Here is a 14,745-nt window from a genome sequence, read left to right as displayed (position 1 = left end):
TTATTCAGTTCCCTGTTTAATTTTCTAATACATCCCTTTTTAATTTTAAGTTAATCGAAGTCAGCTTCTGTTGTTTGCAATTTAAAAATCATAATTTATAACTGCTTGAGAATGAATGAATAAATGAATAGATGGATGAATGTATTAATGGATGGATCAAACAATCTAAGAGAGAGTGTTGAACAGGGTCATGTAAAAGAGTGACAGACCTTATCATGGGATGAGGGAGATGTGGAATATCCTACATGTAAATTGCCTGTAAGCATCTCAGAAGTTAGGACACCACTTTTCCCCTCCTACTTTTTGACTCACCCTGCAGTCACAGCCACCAATAGCTTGAAATCCCTTTAGGAGCCAGACACAAAACAATAAACCATTCACTTGGAACTGCTCTCTTACCACTACTTAAATTTAATTCGAGAGCCTGACTGGGTGTTTGTTTTAAGTGACTATCCTTCTGTACATGTTAATGTAACCACATCTTATACTCTAGATTGGCTTACACACAGGCTATACATTTTTAGGAAAGGGCATTTTGAACAAGAGAAAAGTCTAAAGTCTGAAAGTATCCTTTGACATGGTCCAGTATTTCCCAATTCAAGTCCTTTCCACTCCCCACCCTCACCCCACTCCTTTCTGATAAAAGTCTCCAATCCCCAATTCTCAGAAGGATGATAGAAAAAAAAAGCAAGTTATATAATTAAACAACACCAAAGCATGAATGATTTATGTCTCATGTGCCTCAATTTAGAGGATAATTTATAATTTTGGAGAGATTTCTTAGTTCAAAATATTCTGTAACTAGTAGCTTGAGAAATATAAAGGAGATGTTTTTATGCAGCTAGAGGCAGTTTCATTGGTGTTTTTTGTGCTGGCAGTGGTGGTGGTATAAATAATAAAAAAATAGTAACTGGGTATAGATATAACATTGAATTTTTGTAATATGTAGAATATTCATGCTTTGGGGTCCACAGAATTTTCCAGATGCTAATCATTATGGTAATTTATAACAAAGCAATACTGATGAAAATGGAAAATTCCTCAAAGTTTTTGCAGCTTTAAACCTGACATTTGTGTTTTATGAAGCACCTTTGAATAGAACAGTGCTCCTTTGCTTCCATAAGCACTTCTCACCATCTGTAAACCACAAAACCATCACTCAAAGTGCTGAGATTCACAACTTTGTGGGTGAGACAAAGAGGAACCGTATCTGCTCTCACCATGTCTCAGGCTCGGGACATGTGCCAGGGCAGCCAGATAGGATCTCCACGGCTGAGCAAGATGGTGTGATGTTCCCCTGTGTGGGAGGCCTCCCAGGGAGGCAAGTGGTGACCTCACTGGGAAAATGAAAATGGTTCAATAGAGAACACTTGTCTTGGAAATGATCTGCCTGAATTTGAGACCAGTGAAGGGATTCTGTTTCCAACACCCTTTCAAACAAACAAACAAACAAAAAAAGCCGTTTTCTGTTAATATGATTAATATATGGAGAAAGATCCTACCGCCTGCTTCTTGACTGAGAGATCATGATTCAGGAAAAAAGGATCTCAATTCCAGCTCTACATGAAGACACAGTCACAGCATCACCACTTAAAAGAACCAATTACAAAGTTTTCCTTCTAAAACCAGAGCAGAGATATGCCCCTAGGAAGAGCAGTTCTTGGGAGGACCCAGCCACACAAGTAACCTCAACTTTTGACCTCTAATATTTTCCTCCCCTCCTAGGATTTCCTTCATGATACGTCCAATGCCACCTATGGAGACTTAATGTGTCCTTATCTCCGCTGCTGCAATGCAGATGAAGGAACAAAGATTATACATTTCAAAAGGACCTTTACCTGAAATGCAAAAACATGATAGAGAGATTAACCAAAAAAGCTCAAAACAAGCTAGAAGCAGAAGCAAGCTTCTGACTTTTCCATGGTTGACCTAATTCTGTTCTGCTCTGAGCCCTATTCTAACCTAAAGAGCTCTCTTTGTGATTCTTAGTCCCCTAGCCCTGGAATGTGTGTGTTTTAAAAGATTGGGAATACCAGCTCTAGTGACAGGCAGTTTGGTGGGGATTTGTTATTCTATCACTGTTAACAAACCTTATCATCTTTTCAAGTGATATTTATAGAAAATTAACTTAGCCAGACACATTACAGTGGGGAACATCAGAGAGCTATCTTTTCTCTGGCTTATAGCAAGTAGACCCATTACCTTGGTTTAATTAGTAAAGGGCTCTGGCTAGCCCTTTCCTTTCTTAATGTTATGCCTTTGCCAATTTTTGTCCTATTCCCAATTACATACTTTTGTTAGACACCTCCAACTTATTTTTTTATCAGCTCAGTATTAGAAGGTATCTGAAACTTGAAAGACAATTATAGAATATTCTCCTAATACAGCACTGGTCTTTATTGTATGAGCTATTTTAAAGCTCTCCTGGAACATTTTTGTTCTGTAGAGATGGAAATAATTTCCTTCTCATGGAACAGATAATATATATTTTTTTCTTTTTGAGAAGGAGTCTCACTCTGTTGCCCAGGCTGGAGTGCAATGGCATGATCTCGGCTCACTGCAACCTCTGCCTTCCAGGTTCAAGTGATCCTCCTGCCTCAGCCTCCCAAGTAGCTAGGATTACAGGCACCTGCCACCATGCCTGGCTAATTTTTGTATTTTTAGTAGAGATGGGTTTCACCATGTTGGACAGGCTGGTCTCCAACTCCTGTCTTGAAGGGATCTGCCCACCTCAGCCTCCCAAAGTTCTGGGATTATAGGCATGAGCCACCATGCCCGGCCTAGAACAGATTGTCTTGTAATTTATGGTTTATGGTCCTGTTGGACAATAACCAGTTTTGTATCTGATCTAGAACTCCTATCCTAGTATTAGATACCTAGCTTCTCAAATGCTCTTTGGATCAGTTTTAATATCTTTTAGTATCCTTCAATATTTAATGAGTTAAGTAGAATTTTTGACACATCTTATATTTGTATAAGAGAGATTTTTAAAAAATACCCCTCAAAAGTATAGCTGAACAACAGGTTTAAAAAACTAAGTGGACAACAACATCTATTTGTCAAAAATTTATAGAACTTTTCAGCACAAAGAGCAAACCATAATGAATGCAAATTAAAAATAAATGATTTAGGAAATCATGGGAATCCCAGAAGAAATGCAAATTGTGACAAAAGAATATAACTGTACTGCAAAAGCATAATGCAAACCTCACTGAAGGACATATTGGGGAAGGTGCCAACCCAGTAACTAGATATGAGTGTAGTCTGAAAACTAAGGGAAAAAGGAACTGTACATAGCACTGTAATATAATTGATAAAGTTGCTTCCCATGGGATTATGAGTTAATTCTGCAACCTCTATACATATGTACTAGAATTCACAATTAAGTAAATGAATAGAAGATAGTAGGATCCAGGTTTCTTACTTTGAGAGGGAGAATTTACCAACAAGCAAGGATGGGAAGCTGGATTAGAACCAGAGAAATTGGGACAAATTCACGTTTGGTATAATATAGATACAGATGTTAACAATAGGAATATTAATTGATACATAGGTTAGTATACACATATATATTTCCTGGCTCACTCAGCTGAGAGGGCCTAGAAGAATAACACCCCAATAGCAATGGGTACTCCTAGCACCCAGATCTTGGTTTCTAGTATCAGTCTCATAAAAAGAGCCAGAGTTTCATAGAAAAATGGCTGATTTCAGAATTAAAGCAGAAATTATACAAGATGAGTCTGAATCATCTTGTAGTGCCAGAAAATAAGGAGTGAAAAAAATAAATACAAAATGATGGGGCTACAGGAGCCAAGTGACAGAGCTCCCAGCGATCAAAGTTAGAACAATTTGAGCAACAGAACAATTAAAGTAGTATTGGGTTATAACCCAAAGTATAGAATAAATATCGATGAATCTATTCAGATATAAATAAATGATCAATCAATAAATAAGTAGGAGAGATCAGACAAATATTATATGTGAAAGAATTCCAAATAATGTACATAGATACTCTGCCCTCAAGGAGGTGGAACAAGACTCCTCACTCCTTAAATCACATTTTTGTAAAGACTACAGGATAAGAAAGATGAGGGAAGGAGGAGTGACTTCACAGTCGAGAAATCTGATGAATAATTACTTCAGCCAGGGTACATGGTCAACATCGACAGTGATAAATAATGATAATATGTACCCTTCATATGATGTGGTAAGAATGGCACTTTGCCTCTGTAGTCTTCCTACCAAACAACCATAACCCCAGTATAATCATGAGAAAAACCTAAGATGAATCTCAATTAAGGGACATTCTACTAAATACCTGTCTAGTATTCCTCAAAACTATCAAGGTCGTCAAAAATAAGGAAAGTCTAAGAAACTGTCATAGACCAGAGGAGGCTAAGGAGATACAACAACTAAATGTACATTACATTTTGTAATGGGATTCCAGAACAGAAAAAGTGCATTAGGTAAAAAAATAAATAAATAAGAAAATTTTCATAAACTATGGAATTTGGCTAATAATAATATATCAATATTGGCTCACTAATTGTGACAAATATGCTATAATAATGGTAACATATGATAATATTAAGAATAAGGAAAAATGGATGTGGGGTGTATGGAACTCTGTTCTATTTTTGCAATTTTTATAAATCTGAAACGACTAAAAACATTTCTTTAAATAAATAAGTACATTTTTTAAAAACTCAAATAAAGGTACTTTCTGCAAAGTATCTTGTCAGTGCCATGAAAAATTAAGAAAAACTCAGAAACTGTGATGTTCTGGATTGGACTACAGAACAAAAAAGACACTAGTGGAAAAACTAATGAAATTCAAATAAAGTCTGTAGTTTAGTTAGTGGTACTGTACCAAAACGAATTTCTTAGTTTTGACAAATGTACTATGATTGTCTAAGATGTTAGGGAAATCCCCATGAAAAAATACGAAAACTGAGAGTGCTCTATTTCTAACTTTTCTGTAAATCTACAATTATTTGGAAATCAAAAGTTTCAAAAAATAATTTTGACTACACACTGTAGGATTCCAATTACATAACATTCTAGAAAGGGCAAAACTATTGGGACAGTAAATAGACAGAGGCTGGGAGAGAAGAGGAATGAACAGGCAAGCACAGAGGGTACATGTCATTATATACACATACAGAGCTAACAGGACAGATGTGAAAATAAAGGGGAATTTATTAAGAAGTATTAACTAACACAATCACAAGGTCCCACAATAGGTCATCTGCAAGCTGAGGAGCAAGGAAGCCAATCTGAGTCCCAAAGCTGAAGAACATGGAGTCTGATGTGTGACGGCAGGAAGCATCCAGCATGGGAGAAAGATGTAGGCTGGGAGTCTAAGCCAGTCTAGCCTTTTCATGTTTTTCTGCCTGCTTTATAGTCTAGCTGCGTTAGCAGCTGATTAGATGGTGCCCACCCAGATAAGGGTGGGTCTGCCTTTCCTAGCCCACTTACTCAAATGTTAATCTCCTTTAGCAACACTCTCATAGACATACCCAGGACCAATACTTTACATCTTTCAATCCAATCAAGTTGACACTCAGTATTAACCATCCCAATACATTTGTCCAAAACCGTGAAATGTATAACACCAAGAATGGACCCTAAGTAAACTGTGGACTGTGGTTCATTATGATGCGTCATTATAAGTTCATTAACTATAATAGTTGCACCACTCTGGAGGGGGATGTTGATAATGAAGGAGGCAATGCATATGTGGGGGCAGGTAGTATACGGGAAATCTCTGTACCTTCCTCTCAAGTTTGCTGTGAACCTAAAACTACTCTAAAAAAATGGAATCTAGAAAAAAAAGTTTGTTTTTATTTTAATAGGTGAACCATGAGGAATAACAGGTACATGCAGATTGAAAGCAAGGAATTTGCCCACTGTCATTTGCCCATTGGAAATGTAAAATTGCAACCACTGATATTAACATGTTTTTAAGAAAGAAATGACCACTCAGAGTCTAAGGAAGACTGCCTGAATCATAGTGATCCCCTAATGGGGACAGGGAAGTATAATAATCCAGATAATAAATCCTATGTTAGCATTTGTCTGGACACAGTTCAAGCAAAAGCTCAAGGAATTCTGCTATTCTTAGAACTTTTGGTGACAAAATACACCTCTCTTAACAATCTCAACATGAGTTGTCTATCCTAGGCATTGGGTGTTAAAGATAGTACACAACAGTTAATGAGATCTTCTTCAAGTTTTATTCACTGACTGTTCAGAAGGCCAACCTCTACAGAATAGTCACAAAAAGCAGGGATTCTGTTGGGAGTGGGAAGGGCTTCTGATCCTTGCTTGGCTAAGCTTCTTCTCCAGGGTTTTCCCTAGGTAGCCAGAAAGAGATTTCCTGGAATTATTTATGAGGATACCCGAAGGTCAGCCAGAGTACGCAGTCCTGACAGTCATTCATTTCTCCTTTCTTACTGGAGTAATAATACCATATGTTGCTTCAAAAGAGCTACTCATATACTGAACACCTGTTATGTGCCAACTACAGTGCTAGACGATAGGAAGAGGGAGTGAACTCAGATAAAAACAATTAACAATGATGATAATGATAAACACGTGATAGCATGTGTTTCTAACAGGTAAAGCACTATTCCAAGCACTGATGCATTTAATCTTTACAATAACTCATGAAATTAATTTTATTATTTCTATTTTACTGGTGGGGAAACTGATTCTCCCTCCAGGAAGCTAAAAATCATAGTAGCTTATTTAAGGTCAAACAGGAAGCATCAGGGTGTTTAAGAACATGGTCTTTGAAATCCAGCAGAAATAGAACCAAAACTTAAACGTGTCTCATTAGCTACGTGATCTTGGACAACAAATTTCACCTCTTTCTCAAGTAGTCAATTGGTAGAAGATAAAATCAGCACAACTTTATTAAGTGCTTTATCCATTAATATTATCTGCCACAAGTTTGAGAAGAAAGGGACCTCACACATGCCCAGAATTTGCCAAAATGTGCCAAGTGCCTTATAGGTATGAATTTACTTTATCCTCAAAACACAACAAAAGATAAGATTTTATTATTTTCTCCATTGTACTGATTAGAAAACTGATGTTCAAAGAAGTTTAACTTCCTGAAGTTCATCCAACAAGCAAGTGGCCCAGCTGCAATTTAAGTCCAGCTGTATCAGGTCTTAGTACCCTGAGTCTAAATTACTCTGCTCTACTCACTTGACACTACAGAAACTCCATCATGAATTCAATTCCTTCTAGGTAACATATTTTTAATTTTAACTGAGGCTGTAATCTGAAAGTTTGTCTGTAAGTGGCATAAATTTTGGGCTGAGGGAGTCTCAGTTGGACTGGGTGAACTCTTTCATCACTAATACTGGGATTCTCAGTAACAGGCACCTTAGAAAACAAAGAGTGTCCCCTCAGAAGCTGTAATGATGCATTTTGAAGGAGAAGAGTGGGGGCAGATGGGAGAGAGGGGAAGGACGGCACAAGAAGCCTGAAAGCACAGAGAGGAGGTTCTTTTGGATTTGAAACAAACCCACAATTGACCCAATTAACCGTGGCCCAGCCCCTACCAAGAAGGCAATGCCTTCTGAGTTTTAGAGCAATTTAAAGTAAGGGCAAGGATGTGAAATAGATTCCAACCCCTGCACCAATGTTACTTCCTAGTGGTAGCAGCTGGGACAGTTCTAGTAACAAGAAACATGGGACTTTGCCCAGGTTTAGCTGGAAAAGTTAGAAAAAAAAATGCCTCGGCCCATTAGTAAGATCTGGCAAAAGTTTGGGAGCCACTCGCCTGCCCAGAATTTGCCGTTCCTGCTTAGGGGATGTCACAACCTGGACAGAGTCTGCAGGAGGAGTGAACTGGTTCAGGTCCAGCCAGGGAGCCCCAATGTCCCAACAGAACTCTGCTTCCGCCAATCTCACAAACAAAGGCAAAATGGCACTGACAATGAGAAAGGCTCTCATTTGAATTTCTTTGGTTTTACTTTGAAAAGAGAGGCAAGCCACCAATGCCAAGACCCTTTAGGAAGAACTAAAAACTAAAGAGATTCAGGCCAGCTGGAGGGGGAGAGGAGGGAGTTCCAGCCAATTAGCCTTCCTTTGTAACATGGCGGCCCTTCATCCTGCCCTCCGGAAGACTTCATAACACTCATGTGTCAACAGTACCTTAGAAGAGGGGAAACAGCAGTGAGCCAAACCTCAAGAGTGAAGGAAAAAAAGTAAAATCTGGAATTGCAGCTCCAAACTGGACCCTTGAATGCTTAGCTGCTATCATTATTTTTTACAGAACCCTCCCTGGGCTTTCCCGACCACCGAGGACCAGGCCTCAGGGCTCCAAGGGCCTGGTCTTCCCTCTGTAGTCTTGCTACTGCCTTGCCAAACAGGCTGGTCCCACCCTCTCAAATTCTGCAGTCTTCCACTTCCGACCTCCCCAAATGGATCAAGCTTTCCATGGCTAGGCTATTAAAGGAAAACCAGTCCTACTGTTTCCTTTAATGAGCAGCTTTTACAGGGTGCCAAATGCCCTTTAAGGAGCCCAGAAGCCCAAAGTAGTCTCCTGGGTTCCAGAAACCCCAGGCTAACCCAGAGTCAGTGGGAGGTAGAGACACAGACCCAGACTCCAGTCAAATTAGTCTCCAGGGAATCTGCTTAATCCAAGTTGTCCAGAGACGTGTGAGAGGCTGGAGTTACCATTAACGCCAATCCTAGGCTCTGCTGGGTCCTTGCGGGAATAGATCCAATCTCTCCAGGGCACTGGCTCCAGAGAAGGTAGGACAGGAAATATCTAATGTCTTCTAAGGAAGGTGGAATCTGTTAAATGGAAATCCCCGTTGCTTTGTTGGGCACCTTGATGGATTCATGTGCACAAAGGTGGACATGAAGCAGAGTTTGAAACGAGAGAACACTGAATGATCCTACTTAATAGAATAAGGAAAATTTAGAGTTTGACTAACCATCCAGGACAGAAGGCTAAGGTGGCCAGGAGAGGAGATGACCTGAGGCTAGGGCCAAGCACCCAATACAAAGTCCTGGGTATAGGGGCTCTGGGAACAGGGGTACCTGAGCTTCAACTTACAGCTCTTTGCTTTTGGTAACATAAACTCTTCTTCTATTACCTAATCACATCTCAAAATTTCAGTAAAATCTAGTAAATACATAACATGGCTTTGTGTGAGTACAGCTTTTGTGCAAACCCAAAAAAAGGCCTGAGTTTTACTTCCAGGTCAATCTGGAAAAGAGATTGTGTGTGTGTCACTGAATCAGGTTGCAGGGGTTAGGGACCACGGTGATACTGGGTTCAACCCCTAAGAATTGACTGAATTTTCTAGTGCTTTCTCCATTTTATTCTAAGTGGAAAGTGAATTGGATTAACAATTTACCTTCTACCTTTTTAAAGTTTTTTCCATGTTTAAGACATATTAGGGCACGATGGAGAAATGGTAATGAATATAAACTTAAGATTTCAACAAATATGGGTCTGAGTTCCAGGTCTGCTTTACTGGCTACCTGATTCTAAGCCTCAGTTTCCTCATCTATTAAGCAGAAACCAGTGACATATTCCTTTTAATGATCATTCTTTATAAAGGATCAATGAGACAATCTATGTGAAATGTTTGCCATGATAACTGACACACAGTAGCACTCAATAAATGGTGGTTGCTCTCATTCACCTGTTAGTGATGATGCTGATAATGATGACAGGCACACTGACAAGGACAGTTCCTGATTGTAGAGCTCCTGTCATTGGGGAGAGGGTAAAAAAAGGAGTGATTAAAAAAAAAATTAAGATAAAAGGAAACAAATCTTAGAAAATCTGCCCTACTGACCTGTATTGGCCTAAAAGTGGGCACAAAATAAGCTTTACTGTGCTTGTCTTAAAATGCAAAGATTGCTTCTTATCACAATTAGCTGATTTGTGCTAATGCAGGCACCACTACACACTGGCCAAGTTTGGCGGGGATATGAAAAGAAAGGAGGGGTGGGCGTGGTAACTCACACCTGTAATCGCAACACTCTGGGATACCTAGGCAGGCAGATCACTTGAGCCTAAGAGTTCAAGACCAGCCAGGGCAGCATGGCGAAACCTTGTCTCTACAAAAGATACAAAAAGTTAGCTGTGGTGGTGCACACCTGTAGTCCCAGCTACTCAGAGGCTGAGGTGGCAGGATCACCTGAGCCCAGGAAGTTGAGGCTGCAGTGAGTCATGATTGCGCCACCACACTCCAGCCTGGGCAACAAAGTGAGACCTCGTTAAAAAAAAAAAACAAAAGAGAAAGAGAAAAGAAAAGGAAAAGAGAAAAGAAAAGAAAAGAAAAGAAAAGAAAAGAGGTTCGTGAATTGGATATGTTTTATACAGAGACAAGTGAATGATGACCTCTGTCCAAAACCTCATAAAATCAAATGTGTTAGGCTTGGCTTTTCTCCCATGCCACCTAATCTTTCCTCTAACTATTAATTTCCAAGTGAATTATTTTTCTTCCTGGGAGATTACCTATATATATGTAATTATATTACATATGTTAATATATGTAATCTCCCAGGAAGAAAAATAATATATATATTCATAACATATGAATATATATAATATATATACTCATCTACTCAGTTTGAATGTAGGTAATTACTAATTTCTACCCTCCATGTGCCTTCTTGTAGAGAAACATTGTTCCTGACTGATCCGGCCAATCTCCTTTCTAACACAGCTGCTTTACACTTCCTCCTTCTGGCCCAGCTGCCTTAGGGGAGACTGTTCAAGAGAACTTGGCATGCACAGATTCCCAGGTTATCTTTGTCTGGGGCCCATCATTTTGTTTTCAGTCTGAAAAATAATGCCTCCTTCATGCTGTAGAAGCCAAAAAGAATTTATTTCCTTCCAAAGAGGTTTCAGGAGATCCTGTATCACTGACTTAGACAAATCCAGCTTGATTACATGCATTGTCTCCTTGTCTTCCCTCACGCAACACAAAACCTTCTAAAGGAAGGTTTAATGTGAAACTGAGAGTTTCCAGTTTCACTTTTTCCATTCTACCGTCAGTACAAAAGCCCTACTTTGGAAAATGAGAGTGAGAACTATTTAGTAAATCACAGGATTCAGATTTTTTCCAGTGGGCAATAGGAAAGATGAAAATAGTCCTTTTCTAGAATCAATGCTTGAGGACACACAAGCATACTAAAACAGAAAGGCCCCTGAGGCCAAAGAAAAAAATCAACTGGCTTAAAAAATAAAAATATAAGGGGCAAGCTCTTTCTGATGGGGGAAAAGCCATTTTTCATGGCATGATTGGCATGACATTGATCAATGTTCTTTTTATTGTCCAAAGTCATTTTGAGGAGATTGGTTTCTCTAAAAACAAATCTACTGCATACTCCATCATCACTAGAGTATTTCAGTAGTTTTTTTGCCAGCTCTTAGTCTTACCATTTGTTCTCTCCTGCTTAACTAGAGGAGAAACCTCATTTAATGCAATAAGGTGAAAAATAACTTTCAAATCAGACTTGGTTTTTGAATCACAATCATGTCATCTAAATTTTTTTCTTTTTTTTTCACTTTAGGTTTTGGGGTACATGTGAAGAACATGCAAGATTGTTACACAGGTGCATACATGGCAGTATGATTTGCTGCCTTCCTCCCCTTCACCTATATCTGGCATTTCTCCCCCATGCTATCTCTCCCCAACTCCCCACCCCCCGCTGTCCCTCCCCTATTTCCCCCCAACAGACCCCAGTGTATAGTGCTCCCCTCCCTGTGTCCATGTGTTCTCAATGTTCAACACCCGCCTATGAGTGAGAACATGTGGTGTTTGATTTTGTGTTCTTGTGCCAGTTTGCTGAGAATGATGGTTCCAGGTTCATCCATGTCCCTACAAAGGATGCGAACTCATCATTTTTGATGGCTGCATAATATTCCATGGTGTATATGTGCCATATTTTCCCTGTCCAGTCTATCATCGATGAGCATTTGGGTTGATTGCAGGTCTTTGCTATTGTAAACTGTGCTGCAATGAACATTCGTGTGCATGTGTCCTTATAGTAGAACGATTTATAATCCTTTGGATATATACCCACTAGTGGGATTGCTGGGTCAAATGGAATTTCTATTTCTAGGTTCTTGAGGAATCGCCACACTGTCTTCCACAATGGTTGAACTAATTTACACTCCCACCAACAGTGTAAAAGTGTTCCTATTTCTCCACATCCTCTCCAGCATCTGTTGTCTCCAGATTTTTTAATGATCGCCATTCTAACTGGCGTGAGATGGTATCTCAATGTAGTTTTGATTTGCATTTCTCTAATGACCAGTGATGATGAGCATTTTTTCATATGTTTGTTGGCCTCACGTATGTCTTCTTTTGTAAAGTATCTGTTCATATCCTTTGCCCACTTTTGGATGGGCTTGTTTGTTTATTCTTGTAAATCTGTTTTTGTTCATTGTAAATTCTGGATATCAGCCCTTTGTCAGATGGGTAAGCTGCAAAAATTTTTTTCCCATTCTGTTGGTTGCTGATTCACTCTAATGACTGTTTCTTTTGCCGTGCCGTGCAGAAGCTGTGGAGTTTGATTAGGTCCCATTTGTCTATTTTGGCTTTTGTTGCCAATGCTTTTGGTGTTTTGGTCATGAAGTCCTTGCCTACGCCTATGTCCTGAATGGTTTTGCCTAGATTTTCTTCTAGGGTTTTTATGGTGTTAGGTCTTATGTTTAATTCTTTAATCCATCTGGAGTTAATTTTAGTGTAAGGTGTCAGGAAGGGGTCCAGTTTCTACTTTCTGCATATGGTTAGCCAGTTTTCCCAACATCACTTATTAAACAGGGAATCCCTTCCCCATTGCTTGTTTTTGTCAGGTTTGTCAAAGATCGGATGGTTGTAGATATGTTGTGTTGCCTCCAAGGCCTCTGTTCTGTTCCATCGGTCTATATCTCTGTTTTGGTACCAGTACCATGCTGTTTTGGTTACTGTAGCCTTGTAGTATAGTTTGAAGTCCGGTAGTGTGATGCCTCCTGCTTTGTTCTTTTTGCTTAGAATTGACTTGGCTATGCGGGCTCTCTTTTGGTTCCATATGAAGTTTAAGGTGGTTTTTTCCAGTTCTGTGAAGAAGGTCATTGGTAGCTTGATGGGGATAGCATTGAATCTGTAAATTACTTTGGGCAGTATGGCCATTTTCACGATATTGATTCTTCCTAACCATGAACATGGAATGTTTCTCCATCTGTTTGTGTCCTCTCTTATTCCGTTGAGCAGTGGTTTGTAGTTCTCCTTGAAGAGGTCTTTCACGTTCCTTGTTAGTTGTATTCCTAGGTATTTTATTATCTTTGTAGCAATTGTGAATGGCAGTTCATTCTTGATTTGGCTCTCTTTAAGTTTGTTATTGGTGTATAGGAATGCTTGTGATTTTTGCACATTGATTTTGTATCCTGAGACTTTGCTGAAGTTGCTTATCAGTTTCAGGAGATTTTGGGCTGAGACGATGGGGTCTTCTAGATATACAATCATGTTGTCTGCAAATAGAGACAATTTGACTTCCTCCTTTCCTAATTGAATACACTTTATTTCTTTTTCTTGCCTGATTGCTCTGGCTAGAATTTCCAGTACTATATTGAATAGGAGTGGTGAGAGAGGGCATCCTTGTCTAGTGCCAGATTTCAAAGGGAATGCTTCCAGTTTTTGCCCATTCAGTATGATGTTGGCTGTTGGTTTGTCGTAAATAGCTTTTATTATTTTGAGATACGTTCCGTCGATACCTAGTTTATTGAGGGTTTTTAGCATAAAGGGCTGTTGAATTTTGTTGAAGGCCTTCTCTGCATCAATTGAGATAATCATGTGGTTTTTGTCTTTGGTTCTGTTTATGTGGTGAATTACATTTATAGACTTGCGTATGTTGAACCAGCCTTGCATCCCCGGGATGAATCCTACTTGATCATGGTGGATAAGCTTTTTGATGTGCTATTGTAATCGGCTTGCCAGTATTTTATTGAACATTTTTGCATCTATGTTCATCATTGATATTGGCCTGTAGTTTTCTTTTCTTGTTGAGTCTCTGCCGGGTTTTGGTATCAGGATGATGTTGGTCTCATAAAATGATTTGGGAAGGATTCCTTCTTTTTGGATTATTTGGAATAGTTTCAGAAGGAATGGTACCAGCTCCTCTTTGTATGTCTGATAGAATTCGGCTGTGAACCCATCTGGACCTGGGCTTTTTTTGGGTGGTAGGCTCTTAATTGCTGCCTCGACTTCAGACCTTGTTATTGGTCTATTCAGAGTTTCGACTTCTTCCTGGTTTAGGCTTGGGAGGAGGCAACTGTCCAGGAATTTATCCATTTCTTCCACGTTTTCTAGTTTATGTGCATAGAGTTGTTTGTAATAATCTCTGATGATGGTTTGAATTTCTGTGGAATCTGTGGTGATATCCCCTTTATCATTTTTTATTGCATCTATTTGGTTATTCTCTCTTTTCTTTTTTATTAATCTGGCTAGTGGTCTGTCTATTTTGTTGATCTTTTCAAAAAACCAGCTCCTGGATTTATTGATTTTTTGAAGGGTTTTTTTGTGTCTCTATCTCTATGTCATCTAAATTTTATTATGTCTTAGTTTCCCCATATATAAAATAAGAAAATGCCTACATTATAGTTTTAAAGATTAAATAAGAAACTGAACTTATAATAGTAGCTAATATTTATTGCATGCAAAGTACCTTATATATGTTATTTAATTCTCCAACCATCAGTCCCATATTGAACACACCATT

General features: G+C 39.0%; 1 protein-coding gene across 6 annotated transcripts in view; it reads right to left on the bottom strand.

Annotated features, from left to right (window-relative positions):
• CCDC34 (coiled-coil domain containing 34) overlaps positions 1–14,745 on the bottom strand; it is a 327,538-nt gene that overhangs the window by 198,631 nt on the left and 114,162 nt on the right. For 4 of the 6 annotated variants that reach the window (XM_064365087.1, XM_064365090.1, XM_064365091.1 and 1 more), the window contains one exon: positions 9,675–9,741. The exons of the other annotated variants lie outside the window; for them this stretch is intronic. The gene's annotated coding sequence lies outside the window, so the exon portion shown is untranslated. The remainder of the gene's footprint in view (positions 1–9,674; positions 9,742–14,745) is intronic. 6 annotated transcript variants of the gene reach the window in all.

Source organism: Aotus nancymaae, unplaced genomic scaffold (genome assembly GCF_030222135.1).
Source record: "Aotus nancymaae isolate 86718 unplaced genomic scaffold, 86718_ANA_hifiasm-v0.15.2.pri h1tg000059l, whole genome shotgun sequence".
Lineage (NCBI taxonomy): Eukaryota > Metazoa > Chordata > Mammalia > Primates > Aotidae > Aotus > Aotus nancymaae.
This window is presented reverse-complemented; position numbering and strand designations above follow the sequence as displayed.